Below are 19,448 nucleotides of genomic sequence, written 5' to 3'. Positions count from 1 at the left end.
TCCATGTGCCGCTGGAGCGTCTTCGACCCAGCCAACCCTTCTCGAGCGTCGGGGGCAGCTCCACCGGCTCCCTGGGGCAGATCCACCTCCCGGTGACCTTTGGTACCCAGGCCAACTTCCGCACGGAGCTGGTCGACTTCGACGTCGCCCCCATCGGCCTCCCATACAATGCCATACTTGGATACCTAGGCTTGGCCCAGTTCATGGCAGCAACCCACCCGACCTGTAACCTTATGAAGATGCCCGGGAGCAGCGGTGTCCTCACCATAGCCGGGGACGCAAAAGATGCCCTGCAGGCGCTCAAGCTCGCTTTCAAGGCGTCCGCGGTGGCGCAGCCCACCAGCTCCGATCCCCTCAAGGCTAAAGGGGCCGCGCCCACCAAGAAGAAGCAGTTGTTCACCCAAGACAAGGCGGAGACCAAGCAAGTACCGGTCGACGAGGATGGGTCTTCTGGCACCACCTTCACCATATGCGCCAATCTCGACCTCAAACAAGAGGAGGCCCTGATGAAATTCCTGCGCGCGAACAAGGAGGTGTTCGCATGGGAACCCAAGTAGCTAGGGGGGGTCCCCAGGCAAGTGATCGAGCATCACCTGAATGTATGCCCCAACATACGCCCTGTGAAGCAGAAGGCAAGGCGGCAACCCACCGAGAAGCAAGCCTTCATCGTCCAAGAAACCCGCAAGCTGGAGGCTGCGACAGTCATTCGCGAGGTTTGCTATCCGAAATGGCTGGCGAACCCTGTCGTTGTGCCGAAGAAGGGGGGAGGAACGTCAACAAGGCTTGCCCACAAGATCAGTTCCCGCTCCCCCGCATCGATCAAATCGTCGATTCTACTACTGAGTGTGACCTGCTGTGCTTCCTGGATGCCTTCTCACGCTATCACCAAATCAGGATGGCGGTCGAAGATGTGGAGAAGGCGGCCTTCCTGACCCCGTGTGGGGTGTACTGCTACACCTGCATGCCGTTCGGATTGTGCAACACCGGCGCAACCTTCCAGCGACTGATGCATATCGCCTTGGGCTGGCATCTCGGGAGAAACGCCGAGGCTTATGTCGACGACATAGTGGTGAAGTCTTGGGAGGCGAAGACCTTGATACAGGAGCTGGAAGAAACCTTAGCGAGCCTGCGTGAAGTGGATCTGCGGCTCAACCCAAAGAAGTGCGTGTTCGGTGTCCCTTCTGGCAAGCTTCTGAGCTTCCTCGTATCCCAAAGAGGGATCGAGGACAACCCGGAAAAGGTCAAGGCGATTGAAGACATGAGCCTGCTGCAAACCCTCAGGGAAATGCATAAGCTTGCCGGACGAGTAACCGCACTAGGGCGCTTTATCTCCAAGCTATGGGAGCGCGCTCTGCCCTTCTTCAAGCTAATGAAGAGGAAGGGTCTGTTTGAGTGGACTCAAGAGGCCGACGAAGCGTTCCAAGATCTCAATGAGTACCTGACCAGCCCTCCTATGATGGTAGCGCCATGCCTGCAGGAGCCCCTGGTGCTTTATCTCGCAGCCACACCATATTCCGCCAGCGCAGCTCTGGTGGCAGTCTGAGAGGAGCGCCGAGCCATGACCGCATCGGCCACGGCCCTAGTCGCGGCAACCCTAGACCAAGAAGGCCTCGCGAGGGTCGCGCCCTCGGCAGATACATGTCAGCCTCAGCAGGAAGGCGCCTCCATGGCTGAGGGAGCCCCACCAGCTCATCAGGAGCCGGGGGCTCTTGCGCCTCAGGAGGCGCTAGACTCCTCGAGGGTGCGGGCTCCGTCGCTGTGCTCACCCTCGTCGAGCACCCCGTGTACTTCGCCTGCACAGTGTTGAGGGATGCAAGGGCACGGTACCCCATGCCCTAGAAGCTGCTGCTAGCACTGTTGGTGGCCTCTTGGAAGCTGAGGCACTATTTCCAAGGTCACCCCATCAAGGTTGTCTCAGCATACCCATTGGAAAGGGTACTCAGAAGTCCCAACTCAGCGGGAAGAGTCGCCGAATGGAACATCGAGTTGCAAGCATTTCAATTGGAATTCAGCACGACGAGGGTCGTTAAGGGAGCCACACTTGCAGATTTTGTAGCAGAATGGACGGAGGCGCCAGGGCTTGGAGCAGGTGAAGACCGGTCACTTTCCCCGGGAAGTGAGGCACCGGACGGTTGGGTCATGTACTTCGACGGAGCTTTCTCGTGACATGGCGTGGGGGCTGGCGCGGTGCTCATATCCCCCACTCAGGATAAGCTCTACTACGTCGTGCAACTCTGTTTCCAGCATGGAGAGAAGGTCTCCAACAATATAGCGGAGTATGAAGGGCTGGTAGCGGGCTTGAAAGCCGCAGTAGCCTTGGGGGTAAAGCGCCTCATCATCAAAGGTGATTCACAGATCCTCGTCAACTTCTCCAACAAGGTGTATGAACCGAGGGACGAGCACATGGAGGCGTATCTGGCGGAGGTCCACAAAATTGAGAAGCAGTTTTGGGGTTTGGAGAACCGAGGAACTTCTCCAACTTCTCCAATGTATCTATAATTTTTGATTGCTCCATGCTACTTTATCTACTGTTTTAGGCAATATTGGGCTTTATTATCCACTTTTATATTATTTTTGGGACTAACATATTAACCGGAGGCCCAACCCAGATTTGCTGTTTTATGCCTATTTCAGTGTTTCGATGAAAAGGAATATCGGACGGAGTCAAAACGGAACAAAATCAACTGGAGAAGTTAATTTTGGAAGGAAACCCACCTCATGGAGTTGGAGTGCATGTCAGGGAAGAAGGGAGGTGCCCACGAGGGTGGGGGGCGCCCACCCCCCTGGGGCGCGCCCCTGCCTCGTGCCCCCCCCCCTTCGGTCCACCGACGTACTTCTTTCACGCATATATACCTACGTACCCTAAAACTTCCAGAACAGAAGATAGATCAGGAGTTCCGCCGCCGCAAGCCTTTGTAGCCACCAAAAATCTCTCGGGAGCCCGTTCCGGCACCCTGCCGGAGGGGGATCCCATCACCGGTGGCCATCTTCATCATCCCGGCGCTATCCATGACGAGGAGGGAGTAGTTCACCCTTGGGGCTGAGGGTATGTACTAGTAGCTATGTGTTTGATCTCTCTCTCTCTCGTGTTCTCTCTCGTGTTCCCTCTATGGCACGATCTTGATGTATCCCGAGCTTTGCTATTGTAGTTGGATCTGATGATGTTTCTCCCCCTCTACTCTCTTGTGATGAATTGAGTTTCCCCTTTGAAGTTATCTTTTCAGATTGAGTCTTTTATGAGAACACTTGATGTATGTCTTGGTGATCAAGTTGCGGGTTTCGTGACATTGGGAACCTATGCATAGGGGTTGGCACATGCTCTTGACTCTCCGGTAGTAGCTTTGGGGCAGTCTTTGAAGTACTTTTATGTTGGTTGGATGAATCTGAGATTGCGTGACGCATATCGTATAATCATGCCCACGGATACTTGAGGTGACAATGGAGTATCTAGGTGACATTAGGGTTTTGGTTGATTTGTGTCTTAAGGTGTTATTCTAGTACGAACTCTTTTATAGATCGATCCGAAAGAGTAACTTTGAGGTGGTTTCGTACCCTACCATAATCTCTAGGTTTGTTCTCCGCTACTAGTGGCTTTGGAGTCACTCTTTGTTGCATGTTGAGGGCTTGTTATATGATCTATCTATGTTATTATTGTTGAGAGAACTTGCACTAGTGAAAGTATGAACCCTAGGCCTTGTTTCCTACCATTGCAATACCGTTTACGCTCTCTTTTACCACTTGTTACCTTGGTGTTTTTATAATTTCAGATTACAAAAACAGAAGGTTGTGTAGTAGACATCAAGCTCTTTTCTGGCGTCGTTGCCGGGGAGGTTAGCGCTTGAAGGTATATCTTTAGATCTTGCAATCGAATCTTTTTGTTTCTTTTTTGAGTCCTGTTCAAGAATTCATCCGATTAACTAGTTAACTTGCCGAATAATCCCTAATCATAGGGTCATCGAGTAGCCGAGAAACTGATAAATCATACGATTAATTGATTAAATGGCCGATTAACTTGCCGATTAGCCTATTAATCCCCTACTCGCCAGCCAACCGAGCAGTTACCAGTTAACGATTTCCTCAACAATGTGTTTTAGCACTAGTCTAGTTTATAAAAGAAAATTACAAAAAAATGGAATTAAGTTTGTCTCATACGCTTCACCTTTTTAATATATTTCGTGAGTATGATGGAAAGGATAATTGTGCTCAAGTGCTAGAAGAAGAAATCTCTAAATTCTTTGGCACTAAATATTTGAATGATGAGCATGATTGCAATGTTGTTAGTACGAATTCTTTGAATATCCATGATGCTAATGATGATTGCACTAGTTATGATGAAAATGTCTCCTATAAACATGTCAATTTTTGTGGAGTGCATTGTGTTTGTAAGTACACACCAAATAGGGAAGATAGATATTGCAAGAGCCTTAAGTACTTAGAAACCAAATTGTTGCAAGAAGAGCTAGATGAATGTGCTGAAAGATTCAATATTTATAGTACCCCTTGTGAACTTTGCAATGAACATGGTCATTTAAAGCTCCAATGCTATTTGTTTCATGATCAAGTCGTTTCCAAATATCATGATAATTTGATTACCTTTGAGCATCATAAAGAGCTTAGCCTTCTTTTGGGTTATGAAGAAATGAAACGTATAACTGAGGGTATTCCAAAATTTAATCTTGATAGATTTTTTCATTTTGATCTAGAGGATATTTATATGTTTTGTGTGGAGAATTGCATTGAAAATCTTTATATTGCCAATTACATAAAGAAAAGAAAGCAAATAGAAGATGATGAGAATACTAATGAAAGGGAAGAGACTTCCCAATATCCTCCTATTATTTCTCATGATGAATCAGGTAACGAGGGGGAGCTTTCTATTCAACCAATCTCATCAATAAGGAGCTCAAAGAGGAAGGTTAAACCCACACATAATGTGAAGAAGAAAAAGAAAAGAAGGAGCAACAAAGGTAGAAAGGTATCCCTCGCAAATGATGTTGCTCCTACTACTCATTGTGATGATGATAATTGTTTTACTATTGGTGCTACCCATATTTTTAATGATGAGAGTGATTATGCTTATGATATGAAAGGGCCCAAGCTTGGGGAAGCTATTTTTGATGAGTATGAAATATTTGAGAATATATCTGCTGAAATTAATGTTTGTCCCAAGCATGGGGATGCTATGTTTAGTGAAGATGATATTTTTAGCATCCCATGTTTTGATATGCAAAGTTGTTATGATGATAGCATGCCTCCTACTTATGATGATTATATTGATGAAAGTGGGTTTGGAAGAGTGTCAAATTTAGGAAGTAGTGATCCCACTATTTTGGAGGATGTTGAATCTTATTGTGATGAACATGAAAGTGCATTTGGAAGAGTGTCAACTTTATTTAGTGATTCCACTATCTTGGGAGATGTTTCAATCGATTATGATGAGAACGAAGTTGCTACTTATGATGATTATTGTGATGAAACTTATGCCATAAAAATTAGTGATGATTATATTTAAAAATCTTTTCATGATTATGATTACCCTTTTTCTGAACATTACTCTTTTAATGTGGAGACAATTTTTAGTGTTCAAGTTTCTTATGATACTCCCACTATTCCGAATGAGAAGAAATTTGCTTATGTGGAGAGTAGTAAATTTTGTATGCAAATAGATCATGAAAAGAATGCTTTAGGTGCTGGTTATATTGTTGAATTCATCCATGATGCTACTGAAAATTATTATGAGGGAGGAATATATGCTTGTAGGAATTGCAATAATGTCAAGTTTCCTCCCTATGTGCTTAAAGTTTTGAAGCTATGCTTGTTTTACCTTCCTATGCTTGTTGATATTGTTACCATAAGTTGGTTGCTCACAAAATCCCTATGCATAGTAAGTGGGTTAGGCTTAAATGTGCTAGTCATATGCTTCATGATGCTCCCATTATGTTTCAATTTTTATATTTTATGTGAGCATCATTGTCATCATCATGCCTAGCTAGAAAGGCATTAAAGAAAAGCGCTTGTTGGGAGACAATCCAATATTTATCCTTACTGTTTTTGTGTGTACACATGATTATGCTTCTGTATTAATCATGTTTTATAGCTTTTGTTTCAATAAGTGCCAAGTAGAACCTTTGGGAAGACTTGGGTGAAGTTTATGTGATCTTGCTGTGAAAAACAGAAACTTTAGTGCTCACAAGATTAGCTGCCATTTTTTACTGGAGAGTGATTTTAGGTTGATTCTTTTTGAAGATGATTAATAGATAAATTTCTCAGGTCCATCAATCTATTTCATAATTTTTGGGGTTCCAGAAGTATACGTTTGATACAGATTACTACAGACTGTTCTGTTTTTGACAGATTCTGTTTTCATTGTGTTGTTTGCTTATTTTGATGCATCTATGGCTAGTATTAAGTGGTATGAATCATAGAGAAGTTGGAGTACAGTTGATATTACACCAATATGAATTTAGAATGAGTTCATTACAGTACCTAGGTGGTGATTTATTTTCTTATACTAACGGAGCTTATGAGTTTTGTTTTGAGTTTTGTGTGGTTGAAGTTTTCAAGTTTTGGGTAAAGATTCGATGGACTATGGAATAAGGAGTGGTAAGAGCCTAAACTTGGGGATGACCAAGGCACCCCAAGGTAATATTCAAGGACAACCAAGAGCCTAAGATTGGGGATGCCCCGGATGACATCCCCTCTTTTGTCTTCGTTTATCGGTAACTTTACTTGGAGCTATATTTTTATTCACCACATGATATGTGTTTTGCTTGGAGAATAATTTTATTCTGTTAGTTTTTGCTTGCAGTTAGTTAGAATAATATTTTGCATCTTTAGTTTCAATAAAAAAGTCAAGGATAGCCTTTACCATGCTTATTTTGCTAGTATACATGTTGCTGTTTGAAAACAAAAAGTTTACCGCTGTTGCAAAAATTCCCTATAAAAGTCAGAGAATGGTATAACATTGAATCTTTTTGCATATTAATATCTGATAAATTTATTACAGTGTTAAATTTAGTTCATAATTTTTGGAGTCAGGGAAGTATTGATACTCTTGCATTCTTTACAGACTGTACTGTTTTGGCAGATTGCTGTTATGGTTGCATTGTTTGCATATGTTTGCTTGTTTAATGATTCTATTTGAGGATAGGAGTATTAATTATGCAGAGGTATTTAGTATTCAATGTTGAATAATAATTTAAGTTTTTTTGCAGTATAAAATGATAAGGTTTTGCATTGGTTTATACTAACCTATCTCACGAGTTCTCGTTGAGTTTGTTGTGAATGAAGCTTTTGATAAAAAGAGAAACCATGATATGAGAGGAATTAAGGAGACATAAAAGCTCAAGGTTGGGGATTCCCAAGGCACCCCAAGATAATATTTCAAGAAGTCTCAAGCATCTACGCTTGGGGATGCCCCGGTAGGCATCCCACCTTTCTTCTTCAACAACTATCGGTTAGTATCGGTTGAGCCTAAGTTTTTGCTTCTTCACATGAGTTGTGCTATCCTTGCAATGTAGTTTCCTTTATCTTTGCTTTCTGTTTGAATAAAGTATCAATATATGAAATTATTAAATGGGAGAGTCTTCACATAGTTGCATAATTATTCGACTACTCATTGATCTTCACTTATATCTTTCAGAGTAGTTTGTCATTTGCTCTACTACTTCACTTATATCTTTTAGAGCACGGTGGTGGATTTGTTTTAAAGAAACTATTGATCTCTCATGCTTCACTTAGATTATTTTGAGAGTCGTTAATAGCATGGTAATTTTCTTAATGTTAATATACTTGGTATTCAAGGTATGTGAAACTTTCTTTTGAGTGCATTGAATACTAAGATAAGTTTGATGCTTGATAATTGTTTTGAGGTATGGAGGTCATAATATCAAAGTCGTGCTAGTTGAGTAGTTGTGAATTTGAGAAATGCTTGTGTTGAAGTTTGCAAGTCCCGTAGAATGCACGTATGGTTAAAGTTGTGTAACAAATTTGAAACATGAAGTGTACCTGGCTTGTGCATCCTTATGAGTGGCGGTCGGGGACGAGCGATAGTCTTTTCCTACCAATCTATCACCCTAGGAGCATGCGCGTAGTACTTGATTTTTGATGACTTCTAAATTTTTGCAATAAGTATATGAGTTCTTTTGACTAATGTTGAGTCCATGGATTATACGCACTTTTACCTTTCCGCCTTTGCTAGCCTCTTCGGTACCGTGCATTGCCCTTTCTCACCTTGAGAGTTGGTGCAAACTTTGCCGGTGCATCCAAACCCCATGATACAATACGCTCTATCACACATAAACCTCCTTATATCTTCCTCAAAACAGCCACCATACCTAGCAATCATGGCATTTCCATAGCCATTCCGAGATATATTGCCATGCAACTTCCATCATCATATTCATTACATACATTACTTATGTCATATTGCTATTGCATGATCATGTAGTTGACATCGTATTTGTGGCAAAGCCACAATGCATTATTTTTCATGCATGTCACTCTTGATTCATTGCACCATCCCGATACACTGCCGGAGGCATGCATATAGAGTCATACCTTGTTCTAAGTTTCGAGTTGTAATCATTATGTTGTAACCAATAGAAGTGTGATGATCATTATTATTAGAGCATTGCCCAAACAAAAAAAGAGAGAAAGGCCAAAAGAAAAGAAAAAAAGGAAGGCCCAAAAAAAGAAAATAAATAAAAAGGGCAATGCTACTATCTCTTTTTCCACACTTGTGCTTCAAAGTAGCACCTTGTTCTTCATGTAGTGAGTCTCATATATTGTGCTTCAAAGTAGAACCTTGTTCTTCATGTAGTGAGTCTCGTAAGTTGTCTTTTTTATACTAGTGGCAATTTTTCATTATAGAACTTGGCTTGTATATTCCTACGATGGGCTTCCTCAAATGCCCTAGGTCTTCATGAGCAAGCAAGTTGGATGCACACCCACAAGTTTTCTTTTGTTGAGTATTCATAGCTCTAGTGCATCCGTTGCATGGCAATCCCTACTCCTCATGTTGACATCAATTAATGAGCATCTCCATAGCCCGTTGATTATCCTCGCCAATGTGAGACTTTCTCCATTTTTTGCCTTCTCCACACAATCCCCTTCATCATATTCTATTCCACCCATAGTGCTATATCCATGGCTCACGCTCATATATTGCGTGAAGGTTGAAAAAGTTAGAGATTATTTAAGTATGAAACAATTGCTTGGCTTGTCATTGGTGGTATAGAAGTTGGGAACATCTTTGTGTGACGAAAATGAAGCATAGCCTAACTATATGATTTTGTAGGGACGAACTTTCTGTAGCCATGCTATTTTGAGAAGAAATGATTGCTTTGATTACTATGCTTGAAGTATTATTATTTTTATGTCAATATGAACTTTTGTCTTGAATCTTTCAGATCTGAATATTCATACCACAATTAAGAAGATTTACATTGAAATTATGCCAAAGTATCACTCCGCATCAAAAATTCTTTTTTATCATTTACCTACTCGAGGACGAGCAGGAATTAAGCTTGGGGATGCTTGATACGTCTCCAACGTATCTATAATTTTTGATTGCTCCATGCTACTTTATCTACTATTTTAGGCAATATTGGGCTTTATTATCCACTTTTATATTATTTTTGGGACTAACCTATTAACCGGAGGCCCAGCCCAGATTTGCTATTTTATGCCTATTTCAGTGTTTCGAGGAAAAGGAATATCAGACGGAGTAAAAACGGAACGAAATCAACTGGAGAAGTTAATTTGCAAGGAAACCCACCTGATGGACTTGGAGTGCATGTCGGGGAAGTAGGGAGGTGCCCACGAGGGTGGGGGGCGCGCCCCCTGCCTCGTGGCCCCCCCTTCGGTCCACCGACGTACTTCTTTCACCCATATATACCTACGTACCCTAAAACTTCCAGAACAGAAGATAGATCGGGAGTTCCGCCGCCGCAAGCCTGTGTAGCCACCAAAAACCTCTCGGGAGCCCATTCCGGCACCCTGCCGGAGGGGGATCCCATCACCGGTTGCCATTTTCATCATCCCGGTGCTATCCATGAGGAGGAGGGAGTAGTTCACCCTCGGGGCTAAGGGTATGTACTAGTAGCTATGTGTTTGATCTCTCTCTCTCTCTCTCTCTCTCTCTCTCGTGTTCTCTCTCGTGTTCCCTCTATGGCACGATCTTGATGTATCCCGAGCTTTGCTATTGTAGTTGGATCTTATGATGTTTCTCCCCCTCTACTCTCTTGGGATGAATTGAGTTTCTCCTTTGAAGTTATCTTTTCAGGTTGAGTCTTTTATGAGAACACTTGATGTATGTCTTGGTGATCAACTTGCGGGTTTCGTGACATTGGTAACCTATGCATAGGGGTTGGTGCACCTTCTTGACTCTCCGGTAGTAGCTTTGGGGCACTCTTTGAAGTACTTTTATGTTGGTTGGATGAATCTGAGATTGTGTGACGCATATCGTATAATCATGCCCATAGATACTTGAGGTGACAATGGAGTATCTAGGTGACATAAGGGTTTTGGTTGATTTGTGTCTTAAGGTGTTATTTTAGTACGAACTCTTTTATAGATCGATCCGAAAGAATAACTTTGAGGTGGTTTTGTACCCTACCATAATCTCTATGTTTGTTCTCCGCTATTAGTAGCTTTGGAGTGACTCTTTGTTGCATGTTTAGGGCCTGTTATATGATCTATCTATGTTATTATTGTTGAGAGAACTTGCACTAGTGAAAGTATGAACCCTAGGCCTTGTTTCCTACCATTGCAATACCGTTTACGCTCACTTTTACCACTTGTTACCTTGCTGTTTTTATAATTTTAGATTGCAAAAACCTTTATCTACTATCCATATTGCACTTGTATCACCATCTCTTCGCCGACCTAGTGCACCTATACAATTTACCATTGTATTGGGTGTGTTGGGGACACAAGAGACTCTTTGTTATTTGGTTGCAGGGTTGTTTGAGAGAGACCATCTTCATCCTACTCCTCCTACGGATTGATAAACCTTAGGTCGTCCACTTGATGGAAATTTGCTATTGTCCTACAAACTTGTGCACTTGCAGGCCCAACAACGTCTACAAGAAGAAGGTTGTGTAGTAGACATCAGCTTGCGAAGCCTGCCAATTCCACGCCAAGCAGATCCATCAGTCGGCTCAGGGCCTGCAGACCATACCCCTCTCGTGGCCGTTCACAGTTTGGGGGCTGGACATCTTGGGCCCGTTCCGTCGGGCGCTAGGGGGCTATCGCTACCTCTACGTTAATATCGACAAATTCACCAAGTGGGCTGAGGTGGAAGCTGTCCCCACCATCCCAGCAGGCTCGGAAGTCAAGTTCATCAAGGGCCTCATGAGCCGATTCGGAGTGCCTAATCGCATCATCACCGACAATGGTTCACAATTCACCAGCAATCTCTTCAAAACATATTGTGCTAACCTTGGAACGCAGATATGCTACGCTTCGGTGGCGCACCCTCGGAGCAACGGTCAGGTTGAGCGAGCCAATGCGGAGGTCCTGAAGGGCCTCAAAACCAGAACCTTCAAGAAGAAGCTGGAGGCCTGCGGTAGGGGCTGGTATGATGAGTTCTAGTCTATGTTGTGGTCCATCTGCACGACCACAACCAAGTCGACTGGCGAAACTCCATTCTTCCTCGTCTACAGAGCGGAGGCGGTCCTCCCTCACGGGGTCAAGCGTCGCTCCGCACGTGTCCTGGCGTTCGACAAAGCGCAGCAAGACGCCATGCGGGGGACGGATCTTGTTCTGGGGGAGGAACACTGTCGGGAGGCCGCGCTTCGGGCGGCAAGATACCAGCAGGCGCTGCGGCGATACCATTGCCGCAACATCCGCCCTAGGACTCTCGAGGTAGGAGACCTCGTGCTCAGGCGGGTGCTCTCTAGGGAGGGGCTGCATAAGCTCTCTCCCATGTGGGAGGGCCCGCTCAAGTTTGTTCATGTTTCCAGGCCCGGCTCCACACGCTTGGAGACTCAGGAGGGGGTGCCCATCCCGAATGTGTGGAACATTCAGCACCTCCTGTCAGGACCCCGACTCAATGCCACATCGATCTAGCATGTAACAACTCATATCACTTTGCGGCCTCACGCACGGTATTCCCACGGGTCTCGCCTTACCTTTGCCCGGGACCGTTTGCGTCTTTTGGCACACGTATATGATAGTGTCGCTAGCATCCATATGATAAGGAGCCCGGGCTGACATGGCTAGTCGTAAACCCAAAGTGGCCCAAACTTACAGGGACAGGCATCCATGACCCAACATCGAACGTGTCGGTCATCAGCGAGTGAATCCAGGCTGTAGCACTGGGCTAGCAGGACTCCGGTGAACCGGGCTGTAGCGGGCTAACAGGACTCCGGTATTCATCGCGTGACATTTCCCCGAAGGGACAGACACAGGAACGAAGAAGGACACATGCCGGCCAGCCTAAGTCTTCCGGAGCAGTAGCAAGCTACCATGGCTCAGTGGAAACACTAGGAGACATTTCCCGGTAAGAGAGGCTACTAAGGATAAACAACTAGATAGCCAGATCCCACACATACCAAGCATTTCAATAACATACACACAATATGCTTGATATGTGCAAATACAACATGGCATCACAACATGACTCTACGACTCAAGTATTTATTCAATAGGCTCCGAGGAGCGAGATATTACAAACAGGGGTCTCACGACCCAACATTCAGAGCATACAAGTCAAAACACAAGCGGAAGCTATCATGTCTGAGTACAGACATCTAGAAATGAAAAAGGCTGAGAAGCCTGACTATCTACCAGATCCTGCCGAGGGCTCAAGATCGTAGCTGAGGTAACAAGCTAAACGTCGAAGTCCACGCGAAACTACTAGTGAGACCGAAGTCTCTCTGCAAAAACATAAAATAGGCAAACGTGAGTACAAATGTACCCAGCAAGACTTACATCAGAACTAACTACATATACATCATCAACAAAGGGGATAGTGGGGTTTAACTGCAGCAAGCCAGCTTTGACTCGGTGGCTATCCTGAACTACGACTGCAAGTAACTCTTTTGAGGTGGCGCACACGAGTCCACATGTTCACCATATCAATACACCACTATGGATCCGCTCTCGTCTCCCTACGAGAACGCCATCCATAGCACTCACGCTTATCTTGCGTATTTTAGAGTATCCACTTTCACTTGTCTATGAACTGATATAAGCAACCCAGAAGTCCTTTTCCGTGGACACGGCTATTCGAATAGATGATATTAACCCTGCAGGGGTGTACTTCTTCATACATGTTTCCACCACTTAGCGTCTGCACACGACATGTGCTTGGCAGACTTCAAGCGAAAGCCGACGTGGGTGTAGACCACGACCTACCTAAACACCTAAGTCTCTAGTCCAGGTTTATCGCCTATTCGGGTTCCATCCATGAGGAGATCCAGCCGGAGTTTCGCTCACAGCCCCAAACGATGTGAACAGGGTTCCCGAGATACCAAACGGGCATCCGGTACACCGTGCCACGTACATACCGCATCACAGCCCACCCCTACAGTCAGCGCTGTCCACGGCCTCCAGTAAGCTACAAACACCAGAAACTACTTGCAACTCCTGGACAGAGGACTAGGGTGAATAAGAAGTGGAGCGGGGTCATATTTCAGGGACCAATGTATGGTAGTAGCTGAATCATGGATCACAAACACAGAACTCAGTTCCTGAGGACGGCTGCAATGAGACAACCCACCATGTACTCCTACATGGCCTCTCACCGCTACCTTTACCAAATCGTGTTCACCACTTAGCTCACACACAGTAGGACATGTTCACACACCTCTGATTCATCCCTGATGAATCAGACCTGACTCAACTCTAAGCAGTAGCAGGCATGACAAACAAGCAAGAATGAGTAGGCACAACAGGGCTCAAACAACTCCTACTCATGCTAGTGGGTTTCATCTATTTACTGTGGCAATGACAGGTCATGCAGAGGATAAAGGGGTTCAACTACCGCAGCAGGTAACAGATGAATCGGTGTTGTCCTAATGCATTAAAAGAGAGCAGGAGCGAGAGAGTAGGATTGTATCGGAATGAACAAGGGGGTTTTGCTTGCCTGGCACTTCTGAAGATAACATTGAGTCTTCATCAGTGTCAACGATCACATCATCAGTATCACGTCTATCGAGAGGGGACAAATACCGGCGACACGGAAGGGAACACAATCAATGCAATGCACAATATGATGCATGATCATGACATGGCAAAATGAATGTGTTTTGGGCTAATGCAACTAGCAACAGATTAAATGAAGTTGGTTTGAATACAAGATTCAAATTCAAACTCCATATGTGATTATTCAAATGCCATTTAATTGATTTGTGCTAAACAGCACCTATAAGTTGTTCTAACATGCATGAAAATGGTACAGATGGATTCCTTGAATTTTTCTGATAATTTTTCATATATAATTTATTTAATTTGGAGTTACGGTTAAATTTCTATGAATTTTAGAAGTTTTAGGCATTTTTCTGGAATTTCAGAATTAAATTAAATCCAGAAAGCATTACTGCGTCAGCATGACGTTGGCATGACGTCAGCAAGTCAACAGGGGCCGGCTCGGGTCAAACCTGACGTGTGGGGTCCACACGTCAGTGACACAGGGGCTAATCCCGCGTTGACCCGGGCTTTGACTCGCTACGGGGCCCACTGTCAGTGTCACAGGGTTAGTTAACAGGGTCATTAGCCCCTAACGACGACGCCACGTCAGCACGCCGGAGACCCGCCGACGGCGACCACAGAACACGGCGAGGCACGCCGGACTTGCGCTAGAGGCGTCAGTTTGGCGCGCTGAGGGCACCAGGGGATGGCCCTTGCTCCCGCGCATCCAGAGGACCGAGTGGGAGGTCGTGGGGTCGCCGGAACTCATGCCGGCGACGAGCTTTGGCGGCGAGGGTGTTCGGTGGTGCTCGGGCGTGTCGCTACGGTGCATCAGTGAGCAAATGGAGAGGCTGGGCAGCACCTGCTAGACATGGGGAGCACTAAGAGCAGCTCAGTGAGGCCAGGGGAGCACGGAGGCTATGCGTGCAGCAGCAATGGCGGACGGTGGCTTCGGTGCTCATGGGGAACGGCGCTACGGCACGGAGGGGAGCATGCTGAGTTAGGGGAGAGGGTCAGTGACTCACGGCGATGAAGAGGGGACGCTCGGCGAGGTCGGGGACGGTCCGGAGCCTGCGAATTTGACGAAGATGGCCGGCGGGTCCGAGGTAGAAGACGATGGCGATGGCGGCGATGCAGGGCTTCCGGAGGGCTGTGGATCGGTGGGGAGGAAGAGGGGGTCGAGGCGGAGCTCCTGGGTGCATCGGCGAGGCTAGGGGTGGCCAGTGGCCATGGGTACGGCGACGATGACGGCGAGCTCCGCTCGGTCGCGGGAGGGGAAAACAGAGGAGCGAGGGGGAGGGAGGTCCCGAGAGCGAGGGAGAAGTGAGAGGGGGTCGGGGACGTCTCCGTGGCGTCGCGAGGAAGTCGGGGAGGCTGCCACGGCGAAGCAGGAGGTGGCCGGCGTCGGCGCGCGTGCGTCCAGCACGCAGCTGCTTCGGGGCGAGGGGGAGGAAGATGACTGGCAGCTGGGCTGCACAGTAACGGGCCGCGCAGAAGCTGGGCCGGCTACAGGTAAGTGGCCCAGGTACGGGTCTTTCTCTCTCTCTCCTTTTCTAATTATCTCAGTTTTCTATTATTCTGTAAATTTAGGGCTTTATTAAAAATACTCAGACACTTTCAAAAATCATGAAACTAATCATGGCTACTGTTTAGAATATATCCAACAGTAAACATTTTAGTTTATGATTATTTGAGCATTTGAAATATTTAATAGCATTTAAATGCCCAAATGAAAATACTATATGATTTAATTCAGTGACCAAATATGTCCTGCAAAAATATAAACCATTTTTGGTAGATGCTTCCACCTCAAACCAGAAATGTTGAACATTTTTAGAGGACATTTTGAGTTCAATGAAAAAGGTTTTATTTTGACCCTAGTTGAATTCATTTGGTGCTAGGGCTTAGTCAATCCCCATCTCAGGTTTAAATGAAATTTAAACATGATGTAACACTCTAATGCATGTACTAGGCATTGTCAGAACTAGGGATGTGACAACTCACCCCCACTAAACAAGAATCTCGTCTCGAGATTCAAGCGTAGGGTAAGGTGAAAGGGGAACGCAAACTAGCATAATCTTCACGATCCAGTTGCACTTCAAATGGACGTTGATTCGTTCACCACCATTGTCTCGAAGTCTTGCTCTGAGAACTCCAACTAACATGACAACGAGAGGAAAAAAGAGACCCTAAAAGAATGGTTCTTCTCGAAGGTCGAACAACTCAGGATTAACTCACGGAATGAGACATAGCAACATCTCTCGAGCTGAGAGGCGAAGCACACATCCATAGGAATGGAGTGAAGCAGATGACGAAGGTTCACTAGGTAGACAACAATTCCACACTTAGGAAGGTGGTAAACGATTGTCAACGTAGCGAGGAGTTAAGTTGACATGACACCATAATGATGCACCTTAGGGAAGGTGACTCGAAGATATATCCCCTTAAGTGGCAAAAAGAATTACCTTTGATATAGAGATCATTGAGACTCTCTATATCAGCCTAAGGCAAATGACAGCAATCGATTGGCGGGGGTCGGTAGAATGGCATACTCGGACTTGGATGATGTGGATTACCTTGTTGAAGACAACGTAATGGATGAATTTGCTTACCACCGGAAATGGAAGAGACCCATGGTAGAATGGCACATTGGCGGTTCAAGCTAGGAACAAAATGCAAATGCTGGGAATGATTCTGGTAACTGGGGAAGAACCCAACAACAGAGAGTGAATTCACTGTTTGAAAAGATCATAGCATTGCCGAGGAAACTGAGAGCAATCCCAGTTAGTGCCGATGATAACACGTAGCGCTTGTGCATGCTCTCAAGAACTTGAGCATTTCCACAATCATCAAGGTTTTATCAACAACCGCGTCAAGGGTGCTGACAACACAACATACTACCATGATGAATAGCGATGGACGATGCAGATGCGAAGGAGGATAACACTTTCTCAGACTTCACCTTAGCGAGGCCAAGCAAATAAAATCTGGATGATCGACCGAGAGACATTTAGCACTCCGCTTCTAATGTTCTCCTTGATGTGCTAGTGTATCCCATTCATAGATATGGTTTGATATCTAGAACATCAAGTAAAAAGGTCGGACTTTGGAACACAGAAATCCATAGGGGCAACTAGGGAGTAATCCTACGAAATCCCTATGGGGAGGTGGCCAACTTCTTCAATCAAGATACTACAATAATAGGTCTTTCGGTTGGGTGGTGCTGGCCATGACATCCACTTTACCAGTTATCGAGGAACCAATATTATAGTTCTTGGGGAAATGTTCCAACCATCATATCTGCCTGAGATTCAGATCTGGTTGGTGTCAGGATATTGCAGACTCATCGAGTCTAGGAAGAAGAATGAAAGTTTGCAACACAAATCGATGAGATGACGTTGCGAGATTCTCGGGAGATGAACTACGATAGCAAGCTCCAAAACATGAGCTGGTTCTGCTACAAACATGTGAACACGTTGTCCCAGACAAGCATGCCCACATGGTAGTCTTACAATAAAACACTACCGAGTTCAGGAGGGGGAACCATCAACGAGGGTATCGAAGTTCTTACATAAGTCCGGATTAGCTCTTATGAAGGAACTCCTTCTCCTTGAACAAATCAACCAGTGGCTTGGTGTGCTAGGGATACATATAGATTGAAGGTTGCAAGTCTTCAAACCACAGCATTCTTCGCACGTGTGCATGACTGATTTGGAATGATTCCAAAGAAAGCAACATTGACTTTCTCGAATCCACGGCGGCAACTTGCATCAGATGCACATGAATTAAAGGAAGTCACTACCTTCATCCAAACATATGCTTCATGAGCTAGCATGAACAAATGCTTTCAAAAATTTCCAACACTAGCTTAATGCTCAACAAAATCATGGAGGAGATAAGGATGTTGTCAATGGGCTCAACAACAATTCATCCGGGTTTCCTTTTAAAAGGAATTCCATAGTTAAGTGAACACGGTGATAGCATTGGTCAGACCAAAGATGTAATGGTGTATGCTCGAGGGATCAACGACGAATAAGACAACATTACGGGTATCGTTGGTACTGATTTGATTTGACGATGGCCCACACTCAAATCAAAGGATTGATAAGACAATAGGTCCAACAACTGATCACAGGGACCAATCGATGAAGATATCATCTTTCTTCAACACACACTACACAAGGATATCCCTTTGGAACGAACTAAGTCAGGCAAGCTTTTATCTTCCAACTCTCCAAGTTGTTGTCTAGCTTAACCAACTAGCTCAGGGGTATCCAACACCGATTCTTGGAGAGAAAGTGGTTCACAAGAAACCAACTTGATCACGAGCTCAACATAACAGTCAGGTGACAGCCTGGTGATACTTTCAAGAAGATATTCGGAACATCACGAACCACCGATATGTTACTAAGCTCGAGAACAATCTCGCTTTTGAGGGCAAGACGATATGATCAAATGAGTGAGGACTTGACAAGATCCTAACTCATCAATCGAATGGTGCACCGAAATAAGGACTAGGTAGCACGATCAGTCTTAGAAGGATGATTCAAAAACCAACACGCTAAGAATGAAATTATTATCCTTTAACTACCAAGCAACGAGGTTGCTGGGAGTATTGATTTCACACATCACAATTCATTCGTCGGTATTCCGGTTGCATCAACACGAGGGCCGAGGAATGACTAATGATGGTGAGAAGTATCACTGTACCAAGAGTTCATAGGATGGTGTGCAATTCCTATAACAATCTCGATATAGAATAAGGTAATACTCCAAGGTAGAACAGAACCAAAAGCTGAATTGGCATTTGATCTGCGGAATACAACTACTTTGACCCAATCCTAGATATGGAAGAGGTACTGGAGTTTGTTTCTCCTAGTCATTCTGCGATAGAATGGCTTAACGGACCACAAGAGTAATAGGCATCGATAAACGAACGCATGCATACTCTTGACTATCAATTGATAGGCGAGGGTCGGAATGCAACTAAAGAGAACAACTCGAAGGAACATATAATTTTCTGAGTTGTGGATGCATAGATTAGTATGTCGAACCAAGTTTAACATATTTCTTCCGGATAACCCATGCAGAAAGGTAGAACTGGCAGAGTCACGATTTATGAATGGAGAACTCCTCAAGAATAATCCTGTTGTGATATTTCAGTTCAACGAGGAACTTCTGCCATAAGTAGTTCATGGTATTTGGAAGAAGAAGGTACCACGGACTTCAAGGACTATCGCAAAGGTTACTAATATCCTAAAGGCACTAACAATTACTATCAACATGAAGTAGGTAGAGTGAATCTCGGGTTC

This window comes from Triticum aestivum, chromosome 6B (genome assembly GCF_018294505.1).
Source record: "Triticum aestivum cultivar Chinese Spring chromosome 6B, IWGSC CS RefSeq v2.1, whole genome shotgun sequence".
NCBI lineage: Eukaryota > Viridiplantae > Streptophyta > Magnoliopsida > Poales > Poaceae > Triticum > Triticum aestivum.
Note: the sequence above shows the minus strand (reverse complement) of the source record.